Genomic DNA, 18,445 nt, shown 5'->3' with positions numbered 1-18,445 from the left:
TCTCTCTCTCGCTTGGCCTCCTTGCACCCACTTATTAGAGCAACCTAATATTAATGCCAAAAGGGCAGTCTGCAGGACTATAATATTTAAACACATGGAGGAGGTGTAGTCACACTTAATCTCATTTAAGGTGCAAAATAAATAGTTTAGCAGTCATCTTGGCTAGACGGCAAAGTGTTTACATCATTCAGTTCAAAGGGAGGCTCGGTGTCCGCTGTGCCACATGCTGTATGAATCAATGGCTGGATGGATTTTACCCCCCCCCGCACACACACAGGTACAGACACACATAGGAACCTGTGCTAACCAAAAAAAGAGGAAAACAGTTTTGTGCTGAAAGTACTTAACAGCTGGCAAAGGGACACATCGGTGCAATAGGTGGGAAGTGTTAGGCAGAGATAATACTGTCTATTTTTTTGTGTGTGTGCGCGTGCGCCAACTGCGTTGCTTTGAGCTAAATGCTAACATCAGCATACGAAACATGCTGATGTTCAGTCGGTATATTGTTTACCATGTTCACTCTCGACAACATTTTCCAATTAGCACTACACACAAAGTACAGCTGAGCTCAACAGGAGTCTTCGTGACATTAATAATGTAATTAGATTTCCAGGTATTTGGTCATGAACTAAAGTTTTGGACAAACAGAAGTGTGGACCGGAAGATGGTGCTGGGTAAATAGTCAGGTGATCACTACAATCAGTAGGATTTATCCAGTATCTATACCGCTCTAACCCCTAAGGGTGGCGGGGTGGCTGTGTGTGGGAGGAAACTGGTGAACCCCGAAGAACCAAGCCACACAGAAAGGCCCTGGATGGTTGGTGGCTAATAACCCGGATTCTAACAGAACCTTCTTGCTGTGAGGCGACAGTGCCTCATCTTTTTTTTTTATTGAATTGAAATACTTTATTTCAAACATTTAAAAAAATAGAAATAATAAATATATGTTAAAATATGTGAATATATATATATATACACATATATATTAGGGATGTAACAGTTCACAAAGTTCACAGTTCAATACGATACAGTTGTGTCACGGTTCGGTACGTTTTCGACACAGGATAAAAGTAGAAATACCATTAACATAATAATGTTAAATGTTTTTTGACTTTGAACAATGACCCATCTTCTGGGGTGTCTCCTTAGCAGCATACAAAACAAAAACAGATCTTTAAAAAATTAAAAGTATTTATGAACAAATACAAACCAAATAAAAGTACAAAAGCAACATGTTTATTTATGGACTCCCTCAAGTTTCAAGTTTGTTTCAGAAGAAAGATGAGAATGTCAACATCATCTGTACACAGCACAGATCTGCTTGATGTGACAAAGTCACCTGCAGTGGACGATACTGTCCACTAGGGACAGGCGTTCACAGACAAGTAACACGGTGAAGTGCTGTGCCGTTAGCTTTGTGCAGCCCTTGGCGCGCACGGCGTTTTGGTCAGTTGGTTCTTTTTGGTCTTTTTTTTTATTATACAAAGCTATAAATTCACCAAACGCCGCCGTTATTTGTTTTCCCCTGTTTGAAGCAGTTGATGGTTCCTCCACGCTGCAGGAACAGTTTGTGTGTAGTTCCACCCATTGACATGCTGGGTGATGTCGGCGTAAATGAGTTGACATGTCTGAAGTAGTCCCACTGATGTAACCTCTCGTGTAGCAGATGCGACATACCGTTGTTTTAATAGCAATACCAGCCATACTGCAACAAGCTTTATAATATAAAGAAAAATGTAAATATGCCTGCTGTGTACATCACAGTCCTTCATAATATAATAAACATTATCCGTCCGAAAAGGAGTAGGAGAAGCAACATGCTTATCCAGTCCTACCCCCATTCTATACAATTATAGTTTTACTGTTAAGAAATCATTAATCATTTGCTTCCATATCATAATTTCTTGATACAGCTCTGAGGAAACAAAATACCAAATTTGGCAAGGTTCAAATGTGAGCATTGTTGGCTTCCAGTTTTGTAGATTTCTTACTTGCCTTAAGACGACTTATGCGTCAGACACACTACACAATTTTTTAAAGTGGTCACGAGGCTTTCGGTCATTGTGCTTCTCACACTACTTGACTCATCTGTTATGGGGGTTCACACACCACACGATCCTTCACCAGGAGAAATGTCTCCAAAGCATGATTTGTCATGAAAACACGCGAGAAGTGACACTGGGAAATATGCGATACATACACAAACAGAAAAAATTGGAGGTATGTCTGCGACCGAGAACAGGGTATGAACAACCAGATAAGGAGCTTGTTCATTGGTTCACCTCTTGCGCATGGAGGTTGTCACGTCTCCTGGAATTCAAAAGATGGTGGGCAATGACGTAACATCTTACATATTTTTTTGATTGGACACTTTTAAAGCATTTAAATGCGTTTAGGTGGGTTAGGGTTAGGGTTGGGGTTAGGGTTAGTCGTCGTTGTACACTGACATCAAATGAAAAGCTTCTTTCGAACCTATCAAAACGACAGCAGTGCAATAAAAAAGTCACTACATCTACCGCTCTTCTCTCACTTTTCTTCCACATTTTAATATATGCCACTATCAAAGGAAAGGGAAAACTCTGGAGTAGAAGGTGCTGCTACTGCGCCTATTATGCTGGTTGCCAACTGCCACTAAAAACGACGAAGAATATAGTACAACCAATCACGTTGCGATCTCTTAGCTGGTTGTGGCCCAAGAACACGGCCTCAACCAGAGCTTTGGAATTGTTCGTCACTTTCAAGATGGACGTCAAAAAGAAGCTGTGTTCAATATATTGCAGGATACTCTTATGTTGACAGGTCTGACGGAGAGAAAGAACTTGACTCATTAATATGTGGCACGGCATTAAAGTCAGCTCGAGGATACACTCATTATCTGTTGCAGTGAAAGAGCAGAACATGACACGAACAAGCCCCGCATATAGTCTGCGTGATGATTCGTCCAGAAACACGGAAAAGGCAGAGAAGATGTGTGAAGAGTGTGGTTGTGTTGTGTGTTGCCACAGTTCCCCCTCGGGGTTTCAGGTGGACGCACTCACTGCATGTCAGACCCCACCTCATGCTGCAGGAGATGGTTCCTCGCTGGTTCCCCGACTTGTCTAGATGTCCATCCTGCTAGATATCTAGATATATGATCGCGTCATTGGTAGTTCACACATAGTGACCGAGATTTGTGAGCCCCGATTTCACGCGGATTTTCCTCCTTTTTGTCGGCGAGCTGAAAATCGGGCTTAAAATCGTTGTGTGAACTCGGCATTAGTGACTAAATTTGAAGTTTCCCAACATTTAAAAGTTTGACATTTATCATTCTTTCTTCCCTTTTGTCTTCACAATATCACCCTGAAAATATTGTGTGAGACTGTCACCAAAAATGGCCTGGTTGTCATTTACAAGCAAAACATTCGAGTATTTTTTGTCCCTTTCGGTTGAGGAGTGATAGATAGATAGATAGATAGATAGATAGATAGATAGATAGGTACTTTATTTATCTCAAGCTGGGAAATTCCGGTGTAACGGCAGCACCTTTACACAGCACACATTAAAAATATATACAATATATACACAAATAAATGTAAAATATACAAATTGCAAAAAAATATAGAGAATAAGAATAACACATTTAAAGAATTTACATGAAATATTAACAGCGGTGTATAATGTATGCAACTCCATTGTTGCGTCGCTTATGTGCTGCACTGCCAGACAAAAATAATTTGTTCAACTTACTGATGAATATGTCAGTGCTGCAACGTGGCTGACTCTTAATATTAAAGTGAGTGTCAGAGAAAGGAAAGAGAGGACGAGAGCAAATGAGGAAAAGTAAAACAAAAACTTGAAATCCAGCACGTCAAATCCAGAGGTTGCGGCCGTGTCCCATAGAAATGCATAATTCTGCTCGCTCAATTCATATTCAGCACAGAGCACCCTGCTCTTCTATTAGCCTAATATTATCCAACGCAAATTAACTGCGGGTAATTTCATTTCTGTAATAGATACTATCTAATAGGATATGCACACTGCCGTGTAGACTGTTCCTTCAAAAATATAGATAGTCACCCACTAATGATACCTGACATTTTGTCATGTCATTCAAAATCATCTACGCACAAGCATTTTAATTCTTATATATTGGTATTTTGGTTTATAGCCGCATACAAACTCCACTCAGTCAGCAGTTATAAATGGAAAGGTCTTCTCATTCATTCCAGAGAGAGAGAGAGAGAGAGTGCAAATCGAGTGACATTCAGAAGTCATTCATTGAGGATGCAGACAAAAGAACAAGTATCGCTGAGGAGAAGTGAAAAAGTACTCTGCTATTGTTCACTGTCTCATTATAAGGAGAAAATCGGCGCAATCTAACCAGGCAAAACAATGAAACCAGACGAGAACGAGAATGAGGAGAAGAGGGAAAACAGGAGATAATGAAGACTTCATTAATCAGCGCTGATACGAGCCCTCGTTTATCATGCCATTGTTGAGACCAATACAACATCCGCCGCTGAGATGTCCTTAAAATTGCCCGATTGTGGCAACTTTCTCACAGGCTGTCACAGTCACATAATCTGTATAGAAAATGCAGCCGGTAAGAGCAGATTGCCCGGGCAGAAATCCCAAAACTTTTACGCAGTCACAGAGCGAAGCTCACGTGTAGCCTTGTGTGTTAGATTTCCAATCATGAGAACAGGACAATGCGAATGCATAGGGTGAAGGGAACAACTGTTCACTGCGCCTGTGATTTTCATAAACAATGACAACTGGCGGGTCAATAAAATGTTTGTGACATCAAATTGTCGGGCACAATGAAAACAAGTCTGCAGATCTAATCAAGTCGTCGAAGAAAAGATCGAGCACTGCGACAGGGTTTACTTTGCTTATGTGGAATGAATAAGGTTAAAGGAAGCTCATTTTGTTTTTTGGGTGCTGCAACTAAGAACCATGAACATAGTCAGACATGATGTAAAGCAGTGATTCATGGTAGTGAATAATGTAAAAAAATAAAATATATATATCTAAACACAGCATTTTTAAGTGCGTGTAGGCACAGATTACAGTGATGTACAGTTTAAGCTGGGGATTTAACTTAAAAAAGTCACACCGAAACAACTGAATACATATCATTTTATTAAATATGCCTCCATCTGCATTCCTTCGAATAACTTTGACATTTTCCTTGCTGGTGGTGCGTATCACGTCCTGACAGTGACAGTTACATTGACAGGGTTGTTCTGTCCTGAGAACATGTGCCTGTATTCACTGTGTTATAATTTGCTGGGTCGTGTGGGCTCAGACACTGCTCGGTATGTTTCATGTGTACTGAAGTATCTGATTGTATCTACCTGTAAACAAACAGTGATAAAAGTTTTCCAGTCTGCCTAAAAAAAAACAACTAACATGACCATATACATTAAAAAGTCATTAGTCACTGTGCACACAGAGTTCACTTTCTAATGCTGATTCCAGAATCCACAGTCCTATTATGAGTCATTATCTTCCAAAGTTACTTTTTAGTATATTATTCCCTCGTCTGAATACGATCCTTTCCCTGTAGCTCATTTTGCACAGAGCAAAAGCTGGATATTGTGTCCTGTCAATGACATTGGATTTAGGAAGGGACCTTGAAATGACAAGTATGACCATTGAAAACAATTACAGCAAACAAAAGCTGTTTCGGTCTACAAAGTGGCTTGAGACTACTGATGAAAAAATGTGAATTTATGGGTTGTCGTGAGGGAGAAAACATACCTAATCTATGATATACACCTACGTCGAAAGTTTCAGAAATAGTCAAAAGAATGTTTTTATCCTCTTAGTCGTTTGTGATACTGTGCATTGTGCAACTTCAAAATTAGAACACTAAGAAACAGACAAATTTAAAAAAGAAATGTCAAAATTAACGTAAGCGGTAGCCAAAATATACGGATTTTTGGATCCTACACTTCAAAGGATGCAACTGAGAAACCAAATTCCTGGCCGGTGAGTGCCCACGTCAATCAAACTCTGCACCCCAAGCTAGTGACGTACGGTATCTGTTAAAATTGGTCTGTCTCCAAGCCAACTTGACAAAGCTCTTTCTGCACCACACAAGATATTACCCAACGGTAGACATAGATTTGAACACATGGGAGTAATCAGAGATAATAGGGTGATGCTAAGATTATAGGGAAACATAAAGACGGGGAAAAACACTTCCCTCACCGCGCAATCAAATGCAAATAGGCTTAAAAGGATGTGTTAAATTAGCAGAGCTCCATTTAAACGTGAGCGTCTCCAAAGTGCGAGAGCGTCTCCTTGGCTGAAATCAGCTCGCACAGTCCGGGGGTCACAGATTGTGACGCACTTGATACCTCATTTAGAGTCAAAAGCACTATCTGATAAAACAGGCTCGAGTGCAATAATGAAATTTGGCTGCGCGCTCACTTGATGAATGAGGTCTGCTGTATCTTCGCTGCTTCTTTAGGAACTCTCCGTTCTTGTTGAGCCAACTTCAGATCCACAGATAATCAGGATCATGGAAGTAGTGGAGTGGAGAGGGAAACGCTAATGCGCGCTAATGAGGAGAGAGCTGATGGAAACAGCCACTTGATTACCTGTCTGACTCGCAGTAATGGATGACAGTGTACCCGTGATTAGTGTGTTCCCTACACTGCGTGAGCCTGTGTGTATACAGTGTAGTGCGTACTTCTGTACCTTCATCACTCTCTTTCTTTCACCGGCTGGGTCATTTTTTCTATCCGTCTGCGTGAGCTGTGTTGTGTCAGAGGGAACTTTTTCCATCATTTTTTAATGCCACACCGTTTCACAGGCCAGCGAATGTGTGTGTGTGTGTGTGTGTGTGTGTGTGTGTGTGTGTGTGTGTTTCCCTGTGTCACTGAGCCAGCAGGCATGGTCTGTCCAACACCCATCCATGGAGACAAAAGAAGAGAGCCATGAGCCCTCAGAGAAATATCCACAATCAGAGAGAAGCACAGAGAGTTGCGATGACTCAGGGGGACACGCTTTAGCAAAACTTTCCGAGGATTTTTGGGTCTCTGGTGAGTTAGAGAGTGGGTATGACTGACAAGCCATCTGTGGCAAACAGATGAGCTGGACGGCTAAGGCTGAAAAAGCCTCCTTTCACAGAGAGAGGCTACTGTAAATTCAGCAAAGTAAGAGGAGGATAACGCCACCTTACCTCAAATTTGTAGACGAGGCTACCCATCTGCTGCAGATATTTTTTACGACGTAATTCCGCTCAATTTTCACTTCAGGTGACACTTCATACAGTATTCTCACCAAATTAAAATGGAAGAGCCTTGCAGGAGTCAACTAACTCTGGGGGCAAAGTAATGCTTCATCTGAATTGTCAGTATGATTTATCATCCATTTTTCTCATACTTTATGGGGATCACCAAACAGAGTTCATAGCTTAGGCATGTTCTTAAAGTTTCTAAACATCTCTGACTGGAAAATAAGCTGGTCATCTTGTCGTTTGGTCCAAATAAGAATAAAAAAGAGGTCAGATAGGGAAGGATGCTGAGCCTAGTTCTGTTAGAGATTTCTTTCTGTTATAAAGGAGGTTTTTCTCCTCCACAGTCGTCAAAGAGCTGCTCAATCTGGGAACTGTTGGGTTTCTCTGTAATATTGTGAGGTCTCGACCTTTCTATGTAAAGTGCCTTGAGATAATGAATGATTTGGCGCCATACAGATACAATTATATTTAATTGTGTTGGGCTCTGCCAGGGCTCCTCCTGTTCAGCTTGCTGCTTGGTTGATGCCCTTCAACGGACCTGTACAGCTCTCCTCATGAATGGAATAGAATGAAAAGGCCAAGTGTATATTGCCAGTCACTGAAAAGATTCTGTCAATATATTGTCCACGTATACTCCTGCTGCTGAACCCCAGAACCACAGAGCAATTTAGTTTGAATATGGCAGTGCATGGAACAACTCATAAGTGTTCAAACAGCAGAGATCCACTTAGAGGTACAAGTGGTCCAACTTTTAAATAGTGGCGTTACGTCTGCAAAGTCAAATTTTAGGAAAAGAGATGTGGCAGAGACCTTCTCTTTGAAGCAATAAACCTGCCTAACTGTTTTTCAGAGATTTTGCAACAGCTGAGAGGTGCTGTTTGGGCAAGATGGGCATGAGAGAAAAAGAAAAAGAAGGTGATGGAGAGGAGAGAGGAAGAGCAGGGACTCCCCACTGTGCTCAGGATAGGAGCAGCATTAGGTTGAGGTGAGGTTGGGGTCAACAGAAAAACCAACAACTACTTGATCACATTCAAATGTGACTGTAAGTAATTAACAATGAATTTCTCTTTACTTGAAAAGATATCAGATGTTTTGTGATGAAATTCCCTCAAGGCGTCCACTTGAACACCTGAAGGATGAACGGGCTACTTGCACAACCATGTCCGGGTTGTACTTACTACTGCTCAACTGTTTCCGGTCCGGTTCAACAATGGCGCTGTTTCGTTTGCTGATCGGTAACGAAGTGTCTGCTGCAGAACCTTCGTGTGAGAGGTGTTGCGCGTGACTCTGTTTAGGCGTCACTGCTCATCGTTGTGGGCGTGTTCTTGCTTTGTTTTCTCCCTCTCATTTTCCTGTCTCTCTCTAGGAGTGGAGCAGAACCTGGATTTCCCTTCCAGCATAACTGTCGGGGGGGGGGGGGTTGGTTGGTCTGGGAGATGCTCTTCCAGCGCTGTCCTCCATCTGGGTCTTGGGGTTCCCCAGCTTGCGTTCAGAGTTTGGGGCTTGAGGAATTTAATTTGTCATTTTTAGTTCTGGGATGGAGATCACCAGTAGTTCAGTTTTCGGTTTTCTTTGATTGAAATAGGGGGATTTACGTAGGTAGTTAGGGGGATTGAGCTGAGTATGACAGCCCACAATGTGGCTAGCCCAGTATCTTCCCCAATCCTTTTGTTCATTTTGGTGTTTTGTTTTGTTGTCCTATGTGTATCTCTGTGATGAGAAGTTGATGGTTCCGAGGCAAACAATTTAATTATATTCTTTATTGGCACCTTTTTTTGTCTTTGCGTCATGAGTGATATGTCCCGCTCTCCGGTTGGGCTTTGGAGGCCGTAACAGAGGCGACGGAGAAATGATCCCGACGCAAAACCCCTGACAACTTAGTACGCCATTAAATTTCATTTTGTTTTTGAGTATGAATCAAACAATCATTCTGCTAATCATGACAAATAGGATAATGATTTAGTGACAGGTCAAATTCACTGTAACATTACAATGTTCAGCAAAAACACTTTTTCTGGCCATTATTCAAATCACAACTTAGCAACAGAAGATTGTGACCATATTTCCTGCAACTTGACTGGTTGGTGGAGGCACACAACCGTAACGAGATGGTTCCTGCTGCCCATTTAATTTTTCATTTGAAAAGGCCTTTTCTCCTTTCCAAAGTGTTGCTTTGATCCGTTATTTTTCCTCTCAGTTCAAAGTTGCTGAACTGTAGCTTAACAGCATTATTGAAAACAGTAATTTAGCACATAAAGTAGATGATTTTCAAGTATTTTACTCAACATACATTTCATTTATTAAAGACAAAACTAATAACTGGTTTTATGAGCATTTATCAATGGTATACAGTATTTATGGTGAGAGGCAGGAAGCCGCTCACGTTGAAAATGAGGGGTGACAGAAAACTAAAGCTGTGGGAGGAGTAGGAGTGCAGATGTGTTGAGAAAGCTTGGCGTTGAAGTTCATGAGCCTCTTTAGTTTTGCCTGTCACAGGAAGCTGATCTCTCTAATCAGAATAAGCAGCTTCTCGGCGCAGACTCCTCATCATCTAATTAATCACAATCAGCCAGGAATCTACAACACATGAGCGCAACCCAGACATCCCACAACGTCACATACTTGTTGAGACACACACACACAAACACACACACACACACACACACACACACACACAGTGGCCTAAACAGCCTAAATGGCCATGGGTGTTTTTTTCCCCCTTAGTGTACCGCTCTAGTGTGTAAAGGCATCTGCAGTGAAACCTCACTAAGTTTCAAGGTCACCGTGGAAGCTGAATGATTTGGACTCATCACATCGATACTAATCCTAAACTGCCTTAACTTCTCAGTGAGCCGTGACGAGGGGTTAAAAAAAAAGATAGATCGAAAGATAAAAATCACAGAAGCTGAGAAGGGGGGGGGGGGGGGGGGTCAGGGTGGGAGAATCGCTTGCGTGGGGAGAGGGAGCGAGTCAAGATGTACTGTCTGTCAACCACTCGTTACCATTCTCGACTCCTTGAGGATCAGAGGAAAGCCGAGTGTCACTCGCCTGTCTGCGCTTTGATGTGTGCCGTGTGAGAGGCGAGGCTCCCGGCCTTTCATGTCATACTTTGTATTCAAGCGTCCCAACCCTGGCGAGAATTACACTAAGATAGTCATTTGGTTCAAGCTCATCCCGCAGCCGGATTCGCCTGTGCTCACGTTAAGGCTGCGCCCGTTTCAACAAAGGACCTCAAACTGCACTTCAAAGCACAAAAAGAGATGGAAAATACAGAGTATCATATCATTTTGTAGTACATTAAGTCCCCTGCTCCTGTGCACTGAACTGCTGCTACCAGAACTCAGAAACACAGAAATAGTTTATTTGGCCCTTTATCCCACAATGTCACATCAATGTGTAAAACTGGACAGAGGGGAAAAGGCATGCAGTGATTTTCCAAGCAGAAAGGACTAGGAGCTAATAGATTTAATATAAACCTAAACTAAATTCTAAAGGTCGATGCTTTGTTCATTTCATAGTCCTCCACTCATGGTCAAGAGCTCCGGACTGTAACATTAGTATGAGAGCATCAAGCAGGGCCTGTTTCTTGTTTTGTGCGTTTTTAGCTCCAGTCTCTCCTGATTGGCTTCCACAGGCCTGCAAGAGAGACATGCTACTGAATGCAGTGGTATTTCCACCTTCAAACACAGCCGTATGGACAGAGACAACAAACAATAATGCAAGCATGCCTTGATATCATTTTCAAGGGGGCAGATCCTCAGAATCAAAAAGGAAGCACTTCTGGCCAGATCAACAGACATGCAAGGAGAACTCTGTTCTACAAGAGACGTCAATGTCTGCCAGTCGCTTCAACTGAAAATGCAACGGGCCGTATAATCGATATGTCTATTTATGTCCTCATGCTTTTACGTTATTGATACACTGTTGCCGAGTATTGATAGGGCTCTAAATCTGCTACCATTTCCGCTGAGCAGACAGCGACTTCTGCATGACTCCTTGCATTTGCCCATACATTAGGATGACGCTGGATTTAGGCAGGTTGACCAACATGACAGGAAGAAGAAAAACCAAGCACCAGTGAGAGAGAGGGGCAACTTCTTAATCAAAGACCAACTGTGGATTGTGTAGCACTCATGTAACCTAGGTAATCTGTGACACGGGCAACATAAAGAACATGATTAGCCCCGTCATTTGTCATCATTGTGATTTTGTGGAGAGTACAGCTAATACCAACTCACAGGCAAGTCAGCATATATTAGATATGATGGTACGACACAAAAGAAACTGTGAGGACTGTGACTTTATACCTGCATGTATATCCTCGATAACCAACTTTTGCAAAGTAGCCACTGCACAATATCTGTGGTAGGGCGGAGGTGTGCATACCTCAATGATCAGGAGGAGAGCCAGGACTTGCTTTGTCGATGCTCTGCAGGCTCCGAAAAAAGCCAAGCATTCACTCTCTATTCAATACCATACAGTTCCAATATGTACTGTCCCTCTGCGACATTCATCTCTTCATATAGGATGGGATACATATGAAGCTTTTCATGGCAATAAGACACAGTTACCACTCGCTGCTTTGTCAAGTTGTCAAAGACTTGGACCCACTGCCTGGATGTACAACCCTGTCTTATAGGAAAACATGACAAACCCTAACAGCTCTCCTCACTTTGTGTTGTGGTAGCAACATAATTGCCAGCTGGATTTAGTTCACAGAAAAAGGTTCTTGTCGTTTTCTTCTTTTTTAATGAAAAAAGTGCTCCATTTAATGTTAACAGTGGAGTCACCAGGAGGTGGTTGTGGTGAAATGGCGCCTCAGACTTGTGATTGGCTCACCGGAGAAAGGAGGTTCGCATCTCCTACAAACTACATATGAGTTGGACAAGGACAAGTTGTGGTTCCACACAGTACGAGGTTACAGTTTTTAACTATTTTTGACCTTGTGCAGTGACAAGTAACAGAAAAATCTCTGCTGGTTGGGATGACAAGATCAGCGAGGCTAGCTGTTTCCACCTGTGTAAAGGCTTTATGCTAAGCTAGGAGACTGCCTGCCAGCGATAGTTTCATATAGTTTTCATAGTTATTGTCGTTCCCAAAGAGTTTGACGAGTACTCTGACTTCATTCATGTGACCTATTTCTGTACTTTGTATTCGGTGATCGTAACATCCCACATTTAAGCAGAAATATCTGACCTTTGATTTGAGTGACAACAAAATAAAGACAGAAAAAAACTATTTGTGTGTATGTGACCTGCACCTTGTGATCCAGCTGAAAGGTTAGTAAGCAGCAGGCTGACTCACGCTCAAAACACACACAGGCACAAACACCCACATGCCTGCACACTAATAAACCACGCACGACAGAGCGTTCGGAAAACATGCCGAGTATCTGAAAAGGTCAGGGGTTGTGGATCAATTCTGACAGGGCCACTGGGATATGGACACAGATGGCGCATAATCTCCCATCCCCTCTGAATTATGCAGCATGATTCTCCCCCTAACTCTCCCCTTCTCTCTTTTCTGGCCAAAATCACAGCCGAAACTTTAATTCAGACCTAGTTACACTCTCCCAAAAGTCCCTTTTAGTTCACACAGGAAGGACCAATGCTCAGATTAACTTAAATTTTGTATTACGATTGCAAAGCATAATACCAACCGGAATCTGTCACATTGACAGTAAGTAAGAGGACAAACTTGTGGACCCTTGTCTCATCTTTTACAGCAAAATTACATCCGGGATACTGGCTATACAGTATAAAGTTTCTGAAGTTGCAATTTTAAAGATTTGTAGTTTCTGTTTGATGCTTTGATAAAGACTTGTTTCCAAAACTAGGCTTAGGTGTAAAATATCACTAGTTTAGCATAAAACAATGCACATATGGCATATAACGATGACAATTCAAGTTCTTTCGTGTGGCTTAAATGATTATGTCTGTCGTGACACAGGTTAATTAAGTATATATTCAAATGAAGGGCTTTGATTCAATGCAAGGCAGAGATCAAAACACATTTTAGGTAGTTTTCTGCTGTCTGAAAAAGCAGGGACAAAGGGAGGCAGAGCACCGTATTAGATGTGTTTATAATATATTAATTGAAAACTATATGGAGCATTCAAAAAAACGATAGTAAAGACACTGTGACAGTAAAGGGAAAACCCATATGCACATATGAGCGATCTACATGAAAGGAAAGAGGACACGGGATGAGCTCCACTGCCTTTCAATTATTGTCCCCTCTCTCCTTATGCTCCTCCAGCTCTCTTCTGAGACAAGAGGGAGCTGTGAAATTGAATTGCTGAGCACATCTTGACAAACAAAGCAACTCTCCTCCTTGCTGCCAACAGGGGGGGGGGGGACCGGCACCGTGACAGCGACAACACAGCCATGTCAGGGCCTGATAAGTTCACTAACTGTTGGAAAGAAAACAAATCTTAGTGGCTTAAATCCAACATGCAGTGGAGCAGATGAATGGCCCGGGTATCGGTGCACTGCATGATTGGTTGTTGTTCTATGCTCTAAGACACTTTGCACAATCTGGTCCTTCAACTGGTGCTTGGAGATAAAGGTAGATCTTTTTCGATTTCCTTCTTGTGAAAAGTCTGGATTACTGCATGAGGTGAACTGATTCCTTCCTCTTCCTAAAGGTTCAGTGTGTACGATTTAGTGGCTTCTAGCGCGTAGGAGAACCGTCAGCTGCCTTCGAGTAACATGAAAGTGTAAAAGCCCCTTTCCAGACCCAGGGCGCGGACGAATTGGCAAATTTGCTTAGGAAGTTTCCTAAATCTTCTAATTGAAAATAGATTTTACGGGCAGCCATGATAAGAGCTGTTTGGATTCTCTAAATGCATAGGAAAGGTGCTCAAAATGCTTCCTTGTATATCTCCTTTAGCATAGGGTACACTGGACTTTCCTATGCGACAGGAAAGGAGAAATAGACGCCACAATTCATTGCCGCAGCATATATAACGCGTTATGCACAAAACGATTAAATCCAAAGTAGAAGAAGAAGAAGGGTATGAATATGATCCAGAAGGGACGTACGTCATCATGTAAGTTACTGCTACATATGAAGCATTTACATCTGATGTCACACGGTGGTAAAACACACTGAAAAATGCTACAGCAACAGCGGACTCCATGAAAGGGCTATTAAGGGCTCATTAATAAGTAACAATAAAAAAAAAATATGGTTTCATGTTAATATGCACTAATGAAAAAATGAATATTACCTTTAATCTATATCCATAGATGATGAGAAGATAGCTACCACGCTCATGTCCCTATGATAAATATGAAGCAACAGCAGACAGTTGGTTATGCAGGGCGACACATAGTTTAAACTTTGGTTAGCCATGTTACCAACATGTTGAATTTTGATTTGCCCAAACTGAGCAAACAGTGGTTGTAGTCTTCAGTATTCAGAGTGAAGAGGGCACTTCAACATTAAAATAAACAGTGGGACCGCACCGCTCTCTTTTGGAGTATATTGGAAAATCATTCAGACGAATCTGAGTGACTCTGAACTTTCACTGGCAGACAGCCTGTCTGATATCTGTAAATCTGATAACTGAAGAACAAAAAGAGCCCATGCAGCAGTAACTGGTCCCTGCAGGCATTCGTTCTTGAGTTTCATTGCCACAGTGCAACGAATGCTATGAAGAGGATTCTGCTTCCAATATCTAAAGTGTTCTTACGTTACAGTGGATATGGACGAAAAGTTGAGAAGGATAACAGCACCATCTGTGTCAAGGGAGTGTATACTGTACAAAAGTCATTTGGTATCACATTCAACCTTTCTCGGAAAAATGTTGGAATTAAACCTATTACGACGGCTTATTTGGCCACTTGGGTCCACTGGAAGCAAACTCGCATTGACATCTTACTGTTTAAGGGGATAGGATGCATACAGCTCCCTGATCGTTACACATCCAGCAGAGCAACACTAGCTTTCATATGGAGTCACGTTTCTGTCCATCAGGTAAACGTAAGTCTAACGTTCACTCTGTTTTCAGCTCTGTTTTTGGTCAGCACCAACCAACCGACCAACTCCTGAGATATATACACTTGGCTCTTCAGCAGCTATGTCAGCTCTGTTGTCTGCTGAGACTGAGAATGACACTAGCTGTGTAGAGAGACTGAATCGAACCAGTAAAGTTTGGGGCTCGAAAAGCTCAAAACAATGAGGTGACAGGCAACAGAGAGGGGAACTGCACAGTCGGGTAATAATGACATGATAGGGTCATCACTAGGCAACACATACACATACAGTGGTTATAGGAAAATCTGCATTCTGCTCTAATGCCCCAACCACTTGGAATACTCTCCAAGAGTTCCTAAAAATGAATTACCTTCCGCCTTTCAGAGCAATAATGCTAAATATTCCTGTTGTAATTGTTTTTAGTGACTTAAATGTCCTTATTTTATCACTTTGAATCATGTTCATTGCTTATTTGATGCATGTCCTTGTTTTGTTTTTTTGTCACTGTTTTTAAGTGATTTATGTCCTTTATATTCCAAATATTTACTATATTCTGCACTCTCTGCACTATTGTTGTTTTGTAATTCAACATTTTATTGCGTTATATTTTTGTGTAATCTCGGCTGCATTGAAAATGAGGGATTGCCCTCAATTGTACTTCGAGAATTAAATAAAGGTTAAATGAAATGAAAAAAAATGTCCGATGATGTATAAAGGCCATTGTTGGTAAAAAAAAACTAAAAAAACAACAACGATAACAAAAAATAATTAGTACAGAGCTGTGGGATGGGGGACAGAATTTTGTGTAACAGGATCTACAAAGCAATGGGCACTCCCAAATGTCCCGGTTGCGGGACAAATAAAGGATTATCTTATCTGCAAGGGTGTCGCTGGTTGGATCTTTGAGCAATTCTGATGGGATTTGTGCAACAGCAGGACAAAATGAAAGAAGAAAAAGCTATCTCATGGCGTTTTCCTCTGAAGAGACCCAATTCAAGCCAACGTCTCTTACGAGGATATGGTGATTCCTTCTCTGTGACTATAGTTTATTCCTTGACTTTATGATGTCTTTTTTCCCCTTCTTTTGCCTCTTGTGTGTCCTATCTTGCCCTGTTCATGTGAGTCTGTGGCGAGGGGGTGGCGCTCCTCACTCCCGGCTGCAAGATTGCCAATCTGTGTACCCACCTGCCCTTCATCCACTCATCAGCCCCGCAGTGTATCTTCTGCGGTTCTTCACGCACTCTTCGCCCCACCGTTGCTTCGGCCAGTTTGGTATCACGCACACACACATTGTCGGCTGCTTGCAATTGTTTGACCTGGGTGACCTTGATTACCTTGTGCTTCAGGATCACCTCGTGTTTGACCTGCAAAACTCTCTGCCCGGCACGCTCGGCACACAGCGGTTATCTCCGTGACCAGCTCATCTCCACTGATCCCCAGCTTCTTCTCAAGCCCCCTTCCACGTCATCGGCTCCCCAGCCGATTCTCCTGCCTGCTGGCCAGTCATCCAACCCTGCTCGCAGCTCGGCCTAAATTCCCTGCCCCGGCCCCATCCTACAAACTGCCAATTCCCTCTTTGCACCTCAGCCTTCACCTGAAAACCATTATCATCTCTAATAGGACATCGTCATATATGGTTAATATAAATTACTGTTGGAACAAAAATACAAAAATGACAAAATCAGTGTAGTTGAAATAGAGATGCTGCTGGCCTGTTGAATCCAGGATATTTCAGTTCCAACTCTGCTTGTCGCCTTGAGGTGGGGCACTACATGCTGGAGAGTTTCCCAGATCCTGTTTAGCCTAAACCAGCCCCCCCATCCAAAGTGCCCCACCACCCCAGAGGCCCAGGGGCACCCTTGAGCCTGACAAGCTTCCCAGGACCCACAGTTGGTGATCTAGATTTACAAGCTGACACATGGCATCCTTATATTATTGATACTCTGGGGAGGTGGAGTATTGGAGAGTTTGCCCATGATCGGGGGTGGGGGTGGGGGGGGGGGGGGGGGGGCGTGGTCTGCAACAAACAGTGCTTGTGTGTGTGCATCCATCAGTTCTGGATGAGAGGGGTGTTTATTTTTGACATGGCGTTACGTAACCAATGAGATGATGCACTTAAAACATCAGGTTGTGTATTACAAACACGCTCTCTCAGAAGAGTTCAGGGTGCGTATGCACACGCATGTTTTCACATGTATGTAACCAGAAAGAAAGTGAAACGCACACACTCACAGGCGGTGCAGTTAAAACGGTGATTCAAAATCTATAGGTCCGTTCCTCACACACACACACACACACACACACACACACACACACACACACACACACACACACACGCACACACACACACAGACACACACACACACACACACACATTACTTTTCTCTCCTTGTACATGAGTGGGCCTTTGACCAGCAGTGAGTAGCTGGGAGTGAATTACAAACCATTATCCCTTGTGCTAACGCAGTTACCGTCGAAACCTGAGAGCCCTCACCGGAGGGTAGAGATGGAGAGAGTATATGGACAGAGAGAGGATGGGATAAGAAACGGAGAGAGTGACGGGATAAACGGAAATGAGGAGAAAGCAGACACGGTTATGGAGGGCTGTATGAGAGGGGAGTAGAAGTGTAACTCTTGACTTTTCTGTACCGCTCTACATGAGGTGAGCTATTGGGTTTTGTTTTTAAATTTTCACCCCACTCTCCTCATCTCTCCCGCGCCCCCATATTTGCCCTTGTTCTGTTCCTTTTTCACTCCATCACATTGTCACAGGTTCATGGTTTCTTTGGAAAGATGACATCACGTTAGTCACAGTGTTTAATCAGATGTCATTATCATTTCACAGAACTCTCTTTCTGCGTGCATGTGTGCATGTGTGTGTGTGTGTGTGTGTGTGTGAGTGAGTGACTGTCAGTAATGTCACTTCCACTCTTGGCAGGAACAGAGGATATATCCTTATATGGGGACTCATCGCATAGCTCTGTGAGAATTTATGAACAAAGACGAGGAGAGAAGGTGATAGAGAAAGCCAAAAGCGATAATAAGGAAAGGTGTGTCCGTGCGTGTGTTAAAGATCAGGAGAATGAAACAAGTCTGAAAGGGGTTAAGGAAATATGAGAATGGAAGGGAAGATACATGTAATTATGAAACAAAGCAAATGAAAAAGAAAGGACAAGTGGAGCTGGAAAAGAGGAAAGATGAGGACAGAGAGTGGAGGAGAGGATGAAAAGCAGCGAC

General features: G+C 42.5%; 1 protein-coding gene across 1 annotated transcript in view; it reads right to left on the bottom strand.

Moving 5' to 3' along the window:
* The window catches only part of dlgap3 (discs, large (Drosophila) homolog-associated protein 3), a 118,661-nt gene that overhangs the window by 32,470 nt on the left and 67,746 nt on the right, over positions 1-18,445 (bottom strand). The gene's annotated exons all lie outside the window — the stretch shown is intronic.

Source organism: Scophthalmus maximus, chromosome 22 (genome assembly GCF_022379125.1).
Source record: "Scophthalmus maximus strain ysfricsl-2021 chromosome 22, ASM2237912v1, whole genome shotgun sequence".
Lineage (NCBI taxonomy): Eukaryota > Metazoa > Chordata > Actinopteri > Pleuronectiformes > Scophthalmidae > Scophthalmus > Scophthalmus maximus.
Note: the sequence above shows the minus strand (reverse complement) of the source record. Positions and strands in the feature narration are given on the sequence as shown.